This window comes from Leopardus geoffroyi, chromosome D4, assembly GCF_018350155.1.
Source record: "Leopardus geoffroyi isolate Oge1 chromosome D4, O.geoffroyi_Oge1_pat1.0, whole genome shotgun sequence".
NCBI classification, from domain to species: domain Eukaryota; kingdom Metazoa; phylum Chordata; class Mammalia; order Carnivora; family Felidae; genus Leopardus; species Leopardus geoffroyi.
Genome location: NC_059342.1, coordinates 45,144,512 through 45,162,641, shown reverse-complemented (window position 1 = coordinate 45,162,641; position 18,130 = coordinate 45,144,512). Strand labels below are relative to the sequence as shown.

Genomic DNA, 18,130 nt, shown 5'->3' with positions numbered 1-18,130 from the left:
ATTTTGAATTTATTTTCATGTGTGGTGTATGAAAGGGGTCCAGTTTCATTCTTCTGCGTTTAGTTCAGTTTTCCCAGTACCATTTGTTGAAGAGACTGTCTTTTTATCCCATTGCATGTTCTTAATCCTTCATTGAGGATTAATTGACCATATAATTGTGGTTTTATTTTTGGGTGTTCTCTTCTGTTCCATTGATCTATGTGTCTTTTTTTGTGCCAGTCCCATACTGTTTTGATTACTATGGCTTTGTAATATACCTCGAAGTGTGGAATTGTGATACCTCCAGTTTTGTTTTTCTTTTTGAAGATTGCTTTGGCTACTGAGGGTCTTTTGTGTATGCATATGTATTTTCTACTTTTTAAAAAAAAATTTTTTTTTTTAACATTTCTTTATTTTTGAGACAGAGAGCATGAACAGGGGAGGGTCAGACCAAGAGGGAGACACAGAATCCGAAACAGGCTCCAGGCTCTGAGCTGTCAGCACAGAGCCCGATGCGGGGCTCGAACCCACGGACCGCGAGATCATGACCTGAGCCAAAGTCGGACGCTTAACCGACTGAGCCACCCAGGAACCCCTGTATTTTCTACTTTTAAAAATTGTAGTTATCTTCAGTGATATGTGAGTATCCAAGATGGTGTGTCACTGAGCATTTCCAATCATTGCCTTAATATGAATTACTAGGTATGGAATGGCCATTTTGTCTTTAGTGTCTGAAATGATTTACAGTTGTTGCCCTCTAATTGTCTTTTTTTGTACAACTTTCTTTTTGTACCACCAAGAAGCCTTGGTGACTTGTCATTTGTCAATTCCAATTCTTAGCAGTGAATAGCCAGGTATAATTCTAAGATCAGCAAAGGCAACTGGAGATAAGGTGAGGCAAGAGGGTGGACGGTGTGTTTTTTTTAGGTTATGAACAGTCACTTAATAGGTATAGGATAATGTTTAAACTCACAATTAGAATAAGAAACAGCAAGGGTAAGTAAATGGCAAGGGCAGATGCTTGGTGTCCCCCATTATGAGAGGGGTGCATTACCTGAGAAATGTACTCCTCTTCGACTAAAAACATAATAACAAAATGAAACCAGTCTTAGTCAATATGCATTCTCCTCTTTAGGAGCTTAACAGAGCTCTGTATTTTTATGGTAATCTATTGTTAAACCTCCTGACTGGTAATAGGTAGGAATCCCTAATGATGTATTTTCTATAGATATATGTGGGCTATTACCTCTTAAATTCAGGAGTGACTAAGACAGGGAAATAGAGGATGTGACGATAAAGAGTCGAGCTTGCTTGCTTGCCTTTTCTTTTTAAAAAATTTTTTTAGGGCGCCTGGGTGGTTCAGTTGGTTGAGCGGCCGACTTCGGCTCAGGTCACGATCTCGCAGTCCGTGAGTTTGAGCCCCGCATTGGGCTCTGTGCTGACAGCTCGGAGCCTGGAGCCTGTTTCAGATTCTGTGTCTCCCTCTCTCTGACCCTCCCCCGTTCATGCTCTGTCTCTCTCTGTCTCAAAAATCAATAAACGTTAAAAAAAAATTTGTTTAAAATTTTTTTTTAAAGTTTATTTATTTTGAGAGAGAGAGAGAGAGAGAGAGAGAGAGAGAGAGCACGCACGCACAAGCAGAGGAGGGGCAGAGAGAAGGAGAGCCAGAATCCCAAGCAGGCTCCACACCATCAGTGCTGATCCTGATGCGGGGTTCAAACCCTCAAACTGTGACACCATGACCTGAGCGGAGATCAAGAGTCAGATGCTTAACGGACGGCGCCACCCAGGCGCCACGAGAGCCTAGCTTTCTTAGATCGGGAGATCAATGTCTAAATCGGCACGCAGAGGAATCTGTAGAAATGGTTAAACTAGGCAGGATAAGAAAAGACTCTGAATTTGGAGTACATTTCTTCAATATGTATTCTTCAATATGGAAATTTCAGATGTCATATGGAGTGTGTACTGAGACTGTGTAGATTTTTTGAGCTAGAAGGTAGACATAAAGCCCCCTAGTGTCAGAAGCTATAGCTTGAGGAAAATGGGGTATCACCAACTCTAGATGGTGAAGGGTGGGGAGAGGCCAATGGCCCTGGTGTGGTAATAGGGTAAAATTAGGAGCTGAAATTGCCAATGGCATTGTTTACTAAAATCTTTCTCATTCATGTGTCCTCTCTTACATATTAAAGTAGTTGTTTTCTCATTTGCACCATAAAGTAGAGATCCACTAGTTGGAACTTGTCTAATTCCAAGTTAGTACTTCAATTTCCAAGGAAAAAATATCTAAAATAGTACGAAGCTGTATATTGCCAAAACCTATAGGAAAAATGGAAATATAATTCCTTGATTTGGAGGTGGAAAGATCTTGAAATATATGAGGTACTTAAAAATTGCATATTATATGATTGACTATAGCATAAAATGACAATATTAGAGTAAGCTACAGCAGGAGGGACGTAGGTGAGAAGTACATAAGTATTTCCTGAAATCTGGAACTCTAGAAATGATGCCAGTTGAGTTAGGCATTTAAAAATGCCTTCTCTACATAATTTTAAGAAGCCATTAAGTTCTTATTTATTTGAATTGGCTTTAAGGTGGGGTCATCTTGAATTAGAGAGGTGTGTTGAATGACTTCCTTGTTCCTTCTGGCCCTAGAACTTAATACTTTTTTGAATGACAATTTGCCAATTTGATTCTAGCGGTGCTGTCCTAGGAAAGTTAACCAACCAGGTGAGGCTGTGGTTGAAATAACATGTAGTGAGGATTTGGCTCGCCACAGTTATTTTAATGGACAGCCAACTCTTTCCCCATTCCACTGGCTCTGTAAGTGTCCATAATCTCTATTTTGAATCATGTCCTCATGTGAGTAATAGACCCTTTAAATCATTTCCTTTTGTATTTATGTCCTCTGAAGAGAACACCTTCCACCGCCCTTGTAAGTGACAGGAAGAAGTTAAGATCTGGTTCTCTGAAGTTTGACTACTTGGGTGACAATAGTGTGATCTTGGCCAAAATCAGTGGCAATGATTATTTTTTAGTGCTAAGGAAGGAACTTTTGTTCGGCTTAAAAAGAAAATGCTGCTTTAGTTTTTCAGACACAATCTTGACTTTGTGTCTGTGTTCCTTAGGTGTCTCAAGTTAAACTGTTCTGGGTCCGAAGTCCTTCAGATTCCTGAGGAAAACAGGAAGATGGCTCTTATGATACCAGTTGGGGAATTAAATCAAGAATTGGCCAGGAGTCTTAATGGGAGATTTAGCTGCCTGAAATATGTAGGCTCATCATTAGGAAAAATATATTAATATTTCACTTCCCCAAAACTACTCGTAGAGAATTCGAGGAAAGCTTGGTGTTGGTAGCAGATGACTGGAGATAGTTTGCCCATTTTGATTCTCTTTCTCCTTACTTCAGGTTCTTGAATCATAGGTAAGTTTTTATCGATAATACTTATTTTTCAAGGCTTACCTTTAGGAATATCTATTAAATAACTCCTCTGAAACCTGCTGTGATCCGTTCAGGGTTTGTTTTTGTTTTTGTTTTGCGTGCGTTCTTTTGTGCTACCTCTGCACCTTGGCGTTATTGCTAACACTGCAATGCTGACGTTATAATCATTTATTTACAGGCTTGTCCTTTGGACACAGTCCTTCTGTTCTTTGAACCGTCCTTTGAACAAATCTGTGTATTTGTAGCACCTAGCACGTAATAAATAGGTGGTCAGTAGAGAACGAATGGATTATGTACTGTGTACCCATCACTACATGAGGCGCTCTGAGATCCTAAATGGGTTCTCACTGGATAGATAGCCTTTTTTTGTTTCCAGCAGGATATGAAGGCTTTGTCCTGTGAGTTAGTGCATGAGTCCTTTGTGAGTTAAGAGGTTATCTTCCTGATTCTGTTGGGCTGTACAGAAATGTACTTGGGTCTTAAAAAGCAAAATTGCTCTGAAGTGCCCAGCCCAGAGGGGGAGGCTGTCTCTCCAACATGGAGGAAAAGGAACCCTGAACGGCTTTGCAGAGGCAGCTTTGAAATAGGCCGGCAGCAGCCTGGGTCTATCTGAAACTGTCAATCTGCCATTGTTGAGTTTCCATATGGAAATTTGTCTTTGCTCAACTCAGCCTAGGGATTACTCAGGTGGATCTGTTTGCATGAAGGGAAACTTGCAGAACTAGAAGCCTTCAGTTGAAAAGCGGGGAGCCAGAAGCGAAAGCAGTGGAGGCCTTTGTACCAGGGGCCTGTGGAGGAACTGTTTCGCATGTTTGTTTATCTCTAGGCCCCCTTTCTTTGAAGAGGTAGGAAGGATCGGAATGGAAAGGCCCCAGTAGCCCCAACAGGTTTGTGCCTACAGTTTGGCTGTCAAGGAAGCAACAACAGTCGTTTCCGCTAACTTTTGATTTTATTTTAGCTCTCATATTTTTCCTCTACATTTTGCTTACTTTGTGTCCTTAAACCTGCTTTCCAAAAACCAAGGCAGTGGGAGACAAGATCCGGAGTTTGGCAAAGGAAGGGAACAGATAGAATGCCTTTTGTACTTGTAGAAAGGACTGCACCTTGTTATAGGCAGTGATATTTTCACATTTTTTGTCTTAAGGGCACCAGAAGCCGAATTCTGCACTGCGGAAGACTGTGTTGCAGGGATTCGGAGCATAGGCTTTAAATAATTTCTACTCACACTTGCACGTAATTCACCCTATTGGATTATATGCACTACAGCATTGTTATAAGTTATGGGCATTGAACCGTCGGGTACATTATTTCCCTAAAAAACATACTTCACAGTCTTTATCCAGATTTGGTTATGCCCACAAATGCATATTGTTATCTGTGTGGTACTTCTTTTTTTTTTTTCTTTCTTAAAAAAAATTTTTTTTTTAACGTTTATTTATTTTTGAGACAGAGAGAGACAGAGAATGAACAGGGGAGGGTCAGAGAGAGAGGGAGACACAGAATCTGAAACAGGCTCCAGGCTCTGAGTGGTCAGCACAGAGCCCGACGCAGGGCTCGAACTCACGGACCGCAAGATCATGACCTGAGCCGAAGTTGGCTGCTTAACCGACTGAGCCACCCAGGCGCCCCATCTGTGTGGTATTTCAAATGTTGACATTGATAGCTTTTATTTCTAGTATTCTTTTATTTTTTAAAGTTTGTTTATTTTATTTTGCGGGAGATTGACAGCGTGAGTGGGGGAGGGTGAGAGAGAGAGAATCCCACACAGGCTCCATACCATCAGTGCAGAGCCCAGCGTGGTGCTTGAATTCATGAACTGCGAGATCATGACCTGAGCTCAAATCAGGAGTCAGATGCTTAACTGACTGAGCCACTCAGGTACCCCCTACTTTTACCTTTTAAAAGAATGTTACTCACATCATCCCAAGATAGGAAGCTAGGACATATTCCCACTGCCCATGTCAAATTAAGGAAACTGAGTCACAGGAAAATTGTGATTTACCTGAAATGTCATACTTACCCCGTTAGGGGTGACCCAGAACTTTAAACCGTAGTTCCTGACTTCTCTAAGCTTTATTCTTTTCTCCTTTCTCTGAACTGCTTGCTTTGAGTCAAATAGGTTAGCTCTTCCCAGGGGAAGGTCTCAGCTTAGAACAGGGTGCTAATTTGAAAACCTTCTGGTTTCTTTTTCAGGATTTGTTTGAGGCAGGGACAGGGGATCACCTGTTTTCCCTGCTTGAAAAAAAAAAAAAAAGAAGCTATAGGAAAAAAGGCAAATCGTTTGCTTTAGATGTAAAGAGAGGCCAACAGCAGTAACAACATAAAAAGCAAATTAATTAAGGAAATAGTTGTAGTGCTTAAAAGGCACCCTTCATAGTAATTGCCTTGAGGCTCAAGTACAAAGTTAAAAAACTTTCATAAGAAACCTATAAAGAGCCAGCAACAGCCCCCCCCCCTCCAAAAACCCCAAACAGCCCACAGCATTATGTCATATTAGAACATTAAGCTTACAAAGGAAACCATTTTAAGCAGTTCCTTCCAAATTATCCACCCCCCTGCTCAGTAATTAAAGAGATGTTCTGGGATCTCATGTTAGGAAGAACACGGGAAAACAAATTCAGACCCTGCCAGATGAGGGCAGACCAGGATCTCTTTAATCGAGAGCCTTCAAATCCAAACTGTCATTAGGTGCTGTCAGTCTCTTCCTTCATAGTCTCTCAAAGACATGGGCACAGCTGCTGTTCCACTCCCAGCCTTCTCTGGAAACTGGGTTCTGAGTTCCTAGAGGTGGGGCTGTACCTCTGCAGAAGCTAGCCCTCCTCCTCCTTCCTCCTCCCCCTCCCCTCCTCCCCCCCCTCCTCCCCTCCTCCCCTCCTTCCCTCCTCCCCTCCTTCTCCAGGTGCTTTCACACACCCGGCCTCATTTCTGAAGGCAACTAGACTGTGAAGTAGTATTCCCTTGTTACACATGAGGCGGGCCGAGAGGTTAAAATGACTTGCCCCAGGTCATAGCCATTAAGTGGTGGATTTAGAATTTGAAACCAGGTCATCTTATTCCCAGTCCTGTGCTCTTTTCACCTTGCCTGAGCTGTATCTCTCATCTAAACTGCAGTGATAGTTTGCAGAGGAAGGGAGGATGTTTGAGGTAACCCTTCGGGCCTAGCCTTCCCGGGCTTCCGAAGACCATGGTGGGTGGTTGGAGTTGTCCCTTGACGGGGTATGGTGTCACACCCTGCCGTTCACCAGCCATAATTCTGGGTTACATTTCTGGCTTGCCTTCAAGAGGTGCGTGCCTGTCGATTGGCGTATGGTTATCGAGCACCTGTTCCGTGCTGGGCCCCGAGTCCAGTGCTGAACGAGACACAACAGCTCTGTTTTGACAGAACTCACGTCCCGTCTCTGTGCACCTCTTGAGCGCAAGCCAGCAATGTTTATAGAGCCCTATAAACATGGCCAAGTACACCATGTTAACCTCAGTTCACACATCAGAGGGAAGACTGTAGTGCTAAAAAGCTAGATGCTGTTCCCTAGGACAGCTGCTTCCAGCGCAGGAGGACTCCCAGCGCACCGATGGGCCGCCAGGCTCCTTTTCATCCCTTGTCGTGCTGGAACCACAGCCACGCTCGCTCAGCTCTAGGGCAGGGCTGAGGGTATCTTGTATTTGAATCCAGCCCACAGGATGATTGTACTTCCTACTTGTGCTGTTGTAAACAGGGGATGAAGTTGGCAAAGGCTGAAACAGCACTTCCTCTGTGACCCAGTTAAAAAAAAAAAAAACAAACCCTCAATCGGGGTGCCTGGCTGGCTCATTTCGTAGAGCATGTGACTCTTGATCTTGGGGTTGTGAGTTCGAGCCCCATGCTGGGTGTAGAGATTACTTTAAATTAATAAAAATCTTATGGGGCGCCTGGGTGGCTCAGTCGGTTAAACATCTGGCTTTGGCTCAGGGCATGATCTCATGGTTCGTGAGTTCGAGCCCCATGTCAGGCTCTGTGCTGACAGCTCAGAGCCCGGAGCCTACTTCAGATTCTGTGTCCCTCTTTCTCTGCCCCTCCCCTGCTCACATTGTCTCTCTCTGTCTCTCAAAAATAAATAAACGTTAAAAAAAATTTTTTTTAATTAATGAAAATCTTAAAAAAAAAAAAAAGAACCCTAAATGCTTTAAAATGTTTTACTGGTTAGTAATCTATGAAACATACAGTCATAGAACATATTCCTTTCTCTTTGGGATTTTCTTTGTAGCTTTTGTATCCCTGTGATTGCTCATCTCATTTTAGGCTAAAAGTGAGCTTGCAAATACAACTCACACCATTAGGATTAGTTCCTCTGAGGGGGTCATTAGAAGAGGACTGTGGAGGTGGAAAGAGACCAGCTCCACCCCTCATATTATAGATGGAACTGAGTCCTGGGGAGAAATTATGTGCCTCTGCATGGGCCTGGGCCCCCAGAGCAGGTAGGAGAGGAGTTTTTTGAGTTTCTGAGTTTTTTCCTGTCCTATGTTAGCACCCTTCCAGTCAGCAGAACGTTATGCTCAGATAGGTTGGTAGTCGGCCTCAGTTTGGGATAGTAGAGTTTGTCTCAGTTTTGGAGATCTACTTTCAAAGATTTTTAACTGGGGATGTGAGACTATATCAGGGTTTATAGCCCACTGTCACTGTAAACTAGAAACTCTGTTTCACATTCTCACCAAAGTACTACTTAAAAACATCAGCAACAAAGTGTAAGCACATTGTCGAGTTCATTGCCTTAAAAAGGAAAAAAAAAAAAAAAAGCCTTGAAATTTCCTATCATGACTGATGGAAGAGACCTTGAAGTCAGCGCATTAGACTTTTTCATTTTTGTTCCAGTTTTCTCCTGGCAGATAGAAGAATTTAATAAGAAGGGAACCCATGGTTCCAAAACAAATAGGGTCTAAGTCCAAGACATCTAAAGCTTGCGTGGAATCCCTCCGGCATTTATCCCACTGGGCCCCAGGGAAGGGAGGAGACAAAAGTCCACATCCCTGTCGTAGTCAGAGTTGGTTCAATTAAAGGTGAAACTGTCTGTCACACTATTTATAGCACGTTTGTAGCTTGATGGAAAAAACAAAAGACCATAGGTTGTGAAGCCTGGCCTTTATTCACAGATAGTAAGGACTATTTTGTTTTAAAGGATAGATTCCTCAACATACTCCATAGTAATTGATAGCATTTAAAGCGTGGTATTTTAGGTAATAATTTTTACCCTATGCATAATGAACAATTTGTGTTCAATGCTGAGAAATTAATGAAATGTCAGTCTTTAGGATGAAGACGGCACTTATTTTTGAAAAACATTATTTATTTTGAGAGACAGAGTGAGCAGGGGAAGGGGCAGAGAGAGAGGGAGACACAGAATCCTAAGTAGGCTCTGCAGGTGACAGGGCAGAGCCCGACGTAGGGCTCAAACTCACTAATCATGAGATCGTGACCTGAGCTGAAACCAAGAGTTGGATGCCCAACTGACTGAGCCACGCAGGTGCCCCAAGAAAGCACTTAATTTTAGGCAGATACAGAAGGGCTTCATGATAAAATACTGTCGTAGAATGTAAAATGTTTTTCATTTTAAATACTTCCAAGTTGGAGTTTCATTGGCATTTCTAAGGAATTCCAATCAGGTATGATATTAATAGAGCTTCCCATATAATCTTGTTAACTTTTGTTGAATTTTTGGTTTATAGTTACATATTATCATTTATTCTAACATCCATTCCTCCATGACTTTTGAATTAAGGGGCCATTATTTTTTTGTCTTAAAGATGTAAATTCTTTGTTTTTTTTTTTTGTTTCTCTTTTACAAGTGACTGCTGCTATAACTTGTATTTGCATAATATAATAAAGAAGGAACGTGTGAGTCAGGTGTGCTAAGGTGTGTGAAGAACCATTGCTACATGACATGTTTGACTGTGAGATACATTCATCAAAGTCAAGTTGCCGTCTTGGGGACTCCACTTAAAAATTTGTCTCTGATTTGGGTCTCCCTAGCTTGTGTAGAAAACAAACCCACTGACTTGCCTTTTTAGTACTTGTAGAGAAGATGGCACAAAACCAAATGAGTGTAACTAGTTTTCCCTTCTGTTTTGTTAGCCTTATTTACCGTAAGGCATTTTATCCAGAAATGTCTTCCCCAAATAGAAGCATTAATGCTGGGATAGTGATTTCCTAACAGTTTTTGGAATACAGAGAAAATTTTTAGGTAGCATTCTTTTACTCGATATTTAGGAAAATGTGCATTAGTAAAATGAGTGGTTTGCTCCAATAGGATAGTTTTGCTGCTAACTGAAATAACACCCTGACTTTAGAGGTATGTTACCTTCAACCCATTAAATGAACCCATCAAAATAAAATATCTGCATTTTTGGAGGGGGACTTAACTTTGGTGGATCGATAGGCCCTCATATTTAGGGCATGCCCAATTCCTGGAAAAGGTAGGTAATGTAAATCAAAGTAATGCAAGTCAAGTGTGATTTTTTTTTTTCCATAAAACTAATGTGAAAATGAGGGCTTCCATTCCTGACCCAATGACCTTGGACCAGTGTGTGTGTGTGTGTGTGTGTGTGTGTGTGTGTGTGTGTGTGTGTGTGTGTAAAACAAATGAGCCAAGCAGCATGTTTAATCAGCTGTAAATGATATATTTCTGATCCTGTTGGATTGTCTTTAATATGCATGACTCATTTTAATACAGCAGCCTAATAGTAGCAAGTTGCATGAAACTGTTTAATGTACATTAACACATTCTTGCATGTTTCTTAACCGAAGGTGATTTGTGCATTAATTTTAATGCAGCAGTTCAGAATTTGAAATTATACATCAAGCTAATAAAATGCAGGATGGCTTCTAGGAAGGGAGATTTGATGTGAATCTTTGTAAAAATTTGTAAAGACATAGTTCTATGTGATGTGCCTTTTTTTAAAGGTAGATTATTGAGAGATATCTGTTTGGCTGCCCTCTTTCACATTATAAAAACTTACTGTAGAAAGCATAGCCGTTACCAATCAAGTGGTTGGCATTTCTGCTGTGTTTGAATTTCTGCTTTCTAGACTGCTTTCCCATCAGCACAAATAACTTCACCTTGAGCCTTTAAGTTGTATAAATCATACCGACCTTTAAAATGCGTGAATCAACTCTTAAGGCAATGGGTTTTTCATTCTTTTTGTTCCTTTTCTCTTGCCATTGCTTCATAATGTCAAGTAGCCTCAAAGCTTTTGGCTTGATGAGTGGCCATTATAATAGGCTTATAGTCCTTTGGTGAATTCATAGAATCAAGTTATTCTAGGTCAGCCACAAGATTAGATATTGACTTATGACAATAAAGTCCCCCATTGACTGCAACACTATTCTTTGCACCTATCAGCCATTTAAAAATATTCAACAACTCTGGATGGATTTAGAGTAGAAATGTTTAGAACGTTTTCTTGTAAATGAGTATGTTTATTTTCATAGTTGTTGCCTTTCAAAATCCATTTACAAGCTGTGGGGAGAAAAATGGCTCTCAATATATTAAAGTTCTAGGACACTTCTTTGGTCTGCTTTTTTCTCTTTTTTGGTCAAAGTGCTTGTAGGGCGCTATCTTCTTTAGCAAACAACTAGATCAGAGAGGAGACTGTACGTAGAATGATTTCAAATCAGGATAGCATGGAAGCTAAGACGTGCTGCTCAAGTTCTTTGCTGAATGAAGGCAAAAGCTGTGAGGGTGGACTTACAGCATATGGGTGAGGAGATTCATGTATACGAGCAGACTGACAAGATCGGCGAGGTCCATTTATAAGCAATGACTTGAAAAATAATTGGCTTAGTGTGATAAATATTACTCGTGGGTCAGCTAGTCATTGAAAATGAAAGTACTCACAGCTGCGTTCCGACATTAATATCTCCCCGAACCTAATTGTTGAGGTGTTCTAGTCTTCTAAATTTAGCTACCCATTTACATTATAACAGATGCAAGCTCCTTACCACTCCTCCAAACCCCCTCCCCCAGTTTACTCAACGCATTTATTTAAGTAGGTTATTATAAAAGTTTCTGTGTGGTCTTGAGTTGAAGTTACCAAAGAATCTTTTGTTTCAAATCAGTCCAATAATTAAAGAGTTATAGAAATAATGTCAAGGTCCTCAGAAATGATATATTGCAAGTTCAGGAGCCAAGAGACAGAAAAAGATACTCCCAGCCAACACTTGCAAATCAGAAGCAGCTGCAGAAAGGTCAGAGTCCCTGTGTGTCAAGGGGCTGGTTATTTTATCATCAGTTAAAGGAATCGACTTTATTCCATGTCTCTAGGCATTTGACACTTCTATTGGGCATCATCTCTAGCCTTCTAGGAACGGACATCAAGAGGGTGGTACAATAAATTCTACTTATGCAACGACTAGAAAGTACAGTAGTAATTGCAGGTTGCACAATAATTATTTATGGATTATGCTTCATTGTTGTACATGGCCAGGCTTTGAGTCCATTACTGTTAAGCAGCCCGCAGCTACTTTGCTCTTCGAGTTTATTAGCACAGTTGGGTTTTTTTGTTGTTGTTTTTTTCTTTTTTCTTTTTTTAGGATTATGGTTTTCATAGCAGTGATATTACGGGGTTATTCTGTTCTTGAATTTTCTTATGGGAAAAGTTTCGTATTATCTGGTGGATTAGGCTTGAATTTTAGACCCAGTCCTACTTCTTGCCAACCAATGAAAAGCAACTGTTGGTCAGCCTCTGATGTTTAGAAAGTTCCTTCGATGACCACATCCATGTTATCCTGGCAGGGACTGCTTGAGCAGTAAACAGACATACCTTTTGTGTTATTATCACATTAAGACTCATAAGCTTACTCACGGGGCGTCTGGGTGGTTTGTCATTTGAGCATCCAACTTCAGCTCAGGTCATGACCTTGTGATTCATGCAACCCCACATGGGGCTTGCTGCTGTCAGGCGGAGCCCGCTTCAGATCCTCTGTCCCCCACTCTCTCTGCTCCTCCCCTGCTCGCGCTCTCTTTCAAAGGTAAACATTAAAAAAAAAAAAAGAATCATAAGCTTACTCTTGAGCATTTTGTTTTGTTGCTCTGTGTTTTTATTTTTCTTTCAAATACAGTTGGTGAAACTGAATGGTATACCAATCCTTGTATTATTAAAATAGTGTTAGAAAATTTGGGGGGTTCATTGTACACAACCCTTCAGTCCTTTCAAAAATAATGCTGTTTTATAAAATGGTGTAGTTTATGGGATGAAGGAAGTAACTTACCCGGTTGGCGGAGGGAATAATAGCCATGTAACTGAAGCAATGAAAAATTATTCGCACAAAGCAAGCCATTCTGCTTGGACTCGGGTGAGTGTGTGAGTTAATCTCTGGGGCAGTAGTTCTCACAGCTGGGCAGGCATCAGAATTGCCTGAAAGGTTTGGGGTATCAGATCGCTGCGGCCTACCTACCTACCTCAGAGGTTCTGATTCAAGAGGTCTGGGGTAGAGACTGAGAACTGGCACTTCTAAGTTTCCCAGCTGATGCTCATTGCCGATCCAGAGACTACTGCTCTAGTGTAATTAAACTATTGGAGTCTTAGTTAAGAATGTGTGTGTGTGTGTGTGTGTGTGTGTGTGTGTGTGTGTGAGTAACACCACAGAAAATGGAAAGAAATGCAGTTGAAGCTTGTTAGTGAGGGGGACTGACTTTTAATGGACTAGGAGAAGATCGAATTGTAATTAAATGGCTGAACTAATATTAAGGAAATGGTATGGTTTAGAACCCAATATATTTCTAAATATATTGGTTTACTTAGTATTTTTTTATAGCTTCTGAAAACTTTTTTTCTTTTAACAGAAAACATACATATGCTTTCTATATGGTTAGTGAAAAACCATAGATGTTTGTTCTGTCCAGAATATTCAACCACTGCTGCTAGATGGGGCACTTGTATTCATTTAATGTTACTACCTGGGGATAGGTGAGGAAGGGGGCTTAAGTTGAAATTTTTAATTGGGCCCTAGAATACTTTACAGTTTTTTTTTTGAGGATGAGTCCTTATTTTAGTCATGGTTGCATTTTTAGTCCTGGTGTGCAATGAGTGCAATGCTCATGGAAGGAGTAAATGAATGGCTGGCAACACACTTATTGGAAGTAACTAGGTAGTGATGCTGGGAATCACAGATTAACCTTCCCCAGAAAAACCCCTTAGTGACTTGAAAAATTTGCTTACTAGTTTATTAATATAGTTTTTGTTACCTGGATAAATTTAAGGCAAATGAAAATTCTAATAGAGTTAAATAATATTGGGGTTTTTAGAATCAAAACAAATCTCTAGAAGCATATGTTTTGGTAGCCATAAAACATTATCTAAATTAAGCTGGGATTAAAGGCATAGAGTGAGGACAGAAATGTTAAATTAAAATGGGAAGTCTGAGTAAACTATATTTGTCAAAGAATTAAGGAACTTCCCAAATTTTCGATCATTAATTTTATCTTAATAGTTTAGCAGAATCGTGTTATTGATCTTTTTTTTCGAGGTCTGTGTGTGTGTGTGTTATTGGTGATCGTGCATAATATCCATATCCCGCAAGATTCCTATACCCATAAAATGGTGGGAGGTGTTCTTGAGGGCAGGGACTATGTTTTTAATATGTCTAACACCTACCTCTTGGTTAGTCAGAAATCTTGGCTAAATGGCATTTTTCTTTGACTCCTTTTAGTGGAAGTGTGCGTAACTGTTGGCAAAATAGTCATGAGTTAAGACTAATGTTTGGTAGGAATTTAGCTTTTACAAAATGATTTTCTCATCACATACCTAAAATATTACACTGGATATGCACAGTGATGCTTTTTGTTATTTTAGGGATAGAAGAATCTAGGGTAGAAAGAAGTTGTTGTATAACATGCCTAAAGTTAGTTACTCTAGCTAGGAAATGTCAGAGCCAGGCAGAGAACACAGATCTGCTAGCTGTAAATCTGGGCTTTCTACAAAATTCAACTATTAACGTATTGTGGGTTTTTCTCCCCCCCAGAGGAAAAGGTGTATGGTATACACAAGGGAAACCTTGATCTCAGTTCTCCTTGACTTAAATATTTCAAATTCTAGGAAGCTTGCTCTTCTCTGAATTTCTCCTAACTTCATTCAGCATCATTTTTTTTTTATTATAGTAAGAGTTTTCTTTTTTGTGGAAAAACGGGAAGACACAAATCAACACAAAGAAGAAAACAGCTTTTCATCCAAGCATCCAGCAGAGAGTGCTGGGCATAGAAGCCATTAATAAATATCTATTGATTGAATGCCAGGAATTAGCTCCCTGACCTCTGGGTAAATTGCTTAAGTTGTCATATTCCATCTGTAAAAAAGGGGTGGCTGGCAGGGTTCTTAGGCTACTTATTTCCTTATGTTATGGATTTATGTGACATCAGTGATCTTTCAGGGACTTGGTGAAAGGTGTTAAATAAATCATACCTTTATTATTATCTCTGAGGAAGAAATTATTTGAAATTTGCTGTCTTTAAGTATCTTACTGCTCTTTGTCATCAGAAGGAAAGAAAGATTTATTTGCAGTGTATGACACGTGTTTATTTGGAGGGGTGGGAGTATGCATGAGGGCAATTGCATTTATTTATAAATAAATCATTGTTATAAAATATTAAAAACGTCTTCCTGTGATATCTCAAGTTCTGTTGTTTAGTGTCTACCCTTCCTGACCCCAAATTATGGTCAGACGGACTTAGAGTTTATCTCTCAGCATTTCTTCATGAAAATAGAACAACACGGAAAAGGAATTAATAGAGTAGAAAAAACTTGATTTCTTGGTAGTCTTTCTGGTTGACTGTGTTTATTGCATGGGCATGATATGGGCATATGTGTATTAATTCACATGATTTACTTAGTTCTTAGTTTAGGTGCTATCTGAATTAGGCATTATTGTTCAAAAAATTTGACCATTTGGAAGAGAAACCAAATTAGATAGTGGGGTTTCAACACCTGATATGACAGCACATGAGGAGAACGACTTTTATGAAACACAGATGTACCTGTTGTCCCATGATAAATTTAAATAAACCAGGCTTTTCTCCAGATGGGATTACAATGCTTCCAAAATATTTACAAGCATGATAAGCAACTTTTCTTTTTCCTATTGTTTTAGCACTGTTTTATATTTCCCAAATCTTCTTATAGCTGAGTTAGTATTTCCATTCTGTAGGTGGTACATTTACATGGAGAAAAATACATTCATACATTTAATTAAATCCCTGGTTGGAATGGGTTAGGACTGGTGGCTGGACATTCAAGCCAGTAAACAAAAAAGTACTCTGGAAAAATAAATTGCTGGTTTACTCTTTGTAAACTTCGTTCTTCTTTTTATATGAACGAATTAAGCTATAATAGAAGTCCACAAAAAAATTAATGGAAAATCTCTTAGCAAAATTCACATTTCTCTTAATATTTAATATTTAAGAAATCTAGGATTAATTTTAAAAGTGTGATATTAATGATTTTAATGTGTAATTTTCCATGCAAGCTTCATTAGTTTCATAATCGGAGTGGTTCCCGATGAAGGTTGTCTTGGGACTTAACTCACCTTCATTCAATTTTATAATTGATCTTTTGGAACTGACTTAGTGAAAGTTACTATGATCACACTATCAGAGGAGGGATTTTTCTTCTGATTTACACTGAACGAGTGAACATTAGCCAGCTCTTCAAGTTAGGGTCTTAATTATTCTCTTGTTTGACCTTTGCCTGTAACATTTGGTTTGAGTTGTGTTTTTCCCTTTGACTTTAAGATTCAACCACTGGCAGGAGCCTTATTTAATCTTTCTATTGAGCTGTTTCATCTCCTTGAACAGGGCATAAACCTATTCATCCATTTATCTTTCATATGCGCATGCTGTTCTGGAATACTATTAAGATTGAGTGCATTGTCGGGGCGCCTGGGTGGCTCAGTCGGTTGAGCGTCCGACTTCGGCTCAGGTCATGATCTCACGGTTTGTGAGTTTGAGCCCCGAGTCGGGCTCTGTGCTGACAGCTCAGAGCCTGGAGCCTGCTTCGGATTCTGTGTCTTGCTCTCTCTCTGCCCCTCCCCTGCTCACGCTCTGTCTCTCTCTGTCTGGAAAAAAAAAAAAAAAAAAAAGATTGAGTGCATTGTGGAAGGGTGCGTTCCATTTAAAAAGCAATGTAATAGGTTTTGCTGTGATTAAGAACAAGAGTGTTACAAGTGCAATATATAGCAAAATCATAACAAGGGCTTTTTACATAATGTGCTATTCCTAATGTGCAAACTGTTGATTTAATTTTTTACTGTAGCTTTTTTTTTTTTTTTTAATTTTTTTTTCAACGTTTATTTATTTTTGGGACAGAGAGAGACAGAGCATGAACGGGGGAGGGGCAGAGAGAGAGGGAGACACAGAATCGGAAGCAGGCTCCAGGCTCTGAGCCATCAGCCCAGAGCCTGACGCGGGGCTCGAACTCGCGGACCGCGAGATCGTGACCTGGCTGAAGTCGGACGCTTAACCGACTGCGCCACCCAGGCGCCCCTACTGTAGCTTTTTAAGAGCATGGTGTTTCTCATCGATGCTGCCAGTATGTCCTGATGTTTCATTCCTTAATACTTGAGTTGATATGCTATCGTAACTACATTATACCAAGTTCTTGAGGAATCACATTTCTGGTTTGATTTATACATGTAAAACAGGGTCTTCCTCAGTGGGTTTAATCTAACTTCAAAATTGGAGTGGAAGCAAGAAGATGAAAATCTAATCTATAGAATTATTATTATTCTTTGGTATGAGGCAGCCTCTGTGAAAGAAATTAAATATTCACTTATTTATTGGTTTAATAAAAATAAAATTCTCCTTTAAGTAAGAAAAAGTTTTTACCAAGAAACAATTTTTAAAAGTCTATGTGATTCCAGATCTTTTTTTTATTGTTCTTTTGTTTTGTCTTTTTTTTTTTTTTATTAAAAAAACCCTTTTTTTTTTTTAACATTTATTTATTTTTGAGAGACAGAGAGAGGCAGAGTATGAGCAGGGGAGGGGCAGAGAGAGAGGGAGACACAGAATTCGAAGCAGGCTGCAGATTCCGAGCTGTCAGCACAGAGCCCGACGCGGGGCCCAAACTCACAAACCGTGAGATCGTGACCTGAGCCGAAGTCGGACGCTCAACCGATTGAGCCACCCGGGCGCCCTGTTTGTTTTGTCTTAATTTCCCGGTTGTGTTATAGCAGATGAGGTGTTTAACCCATAGATGTTTTATGTTTAAACAATGATACTTAAAAGGAAAATGGATTTGCTTTCAGGTTCAGATAGAAGTAGTACATATGATTTGCCATTGGAATAACAGAATATTAGATATAGAGGCCACCTCTGAAGTGTGATAGTTACTTACATGACCGAGGAGGTCTGGAGTGAGTGGTTAAAGGCATTCTCCAAAGGTCCTATGGTGAGTTTGTGGTAGAAATGGAAACAGAATCATGTCTCCCGATTCCTTGCTGATTTTTCTTTTACTACAACCACAGGACTCAAATTCAGATTACATTTGTATTTTCTCCTTGTTTGTTTTATTGCAGTATTTCTGTGTTGCTGTTCTGTAATATGTAACCTTGGAAGCTTTACTTACTGCCTTTTCACAATCTGTGCTTAGCTAGAGCTTTATGAGTTTGAAAGTGGGCGGACAGTGTGGACCGACTGCTAGTAGTTTCAGCGGTGGATTGAGTTGAAAGAATTCCAAAAGAATATTTTTTCA

At 39.9% G+C, this 18,130-nt stretch overlaps 1 protein-coding gene across 2 annotated transcripts in view; it reads left to right on the top strand.

The window, feature by feature from the left end:
- The window catches only part of MLLT3 (MLLT3 super elongation complex subunit), a 288,054-nt gene that overhangs the window by 128,621 nt on the left and 141,303 nt on the right, over nucleotides 1-18,130 (top strand). The gene's annotated exons all lie outside the window — the stretch shown is intronic.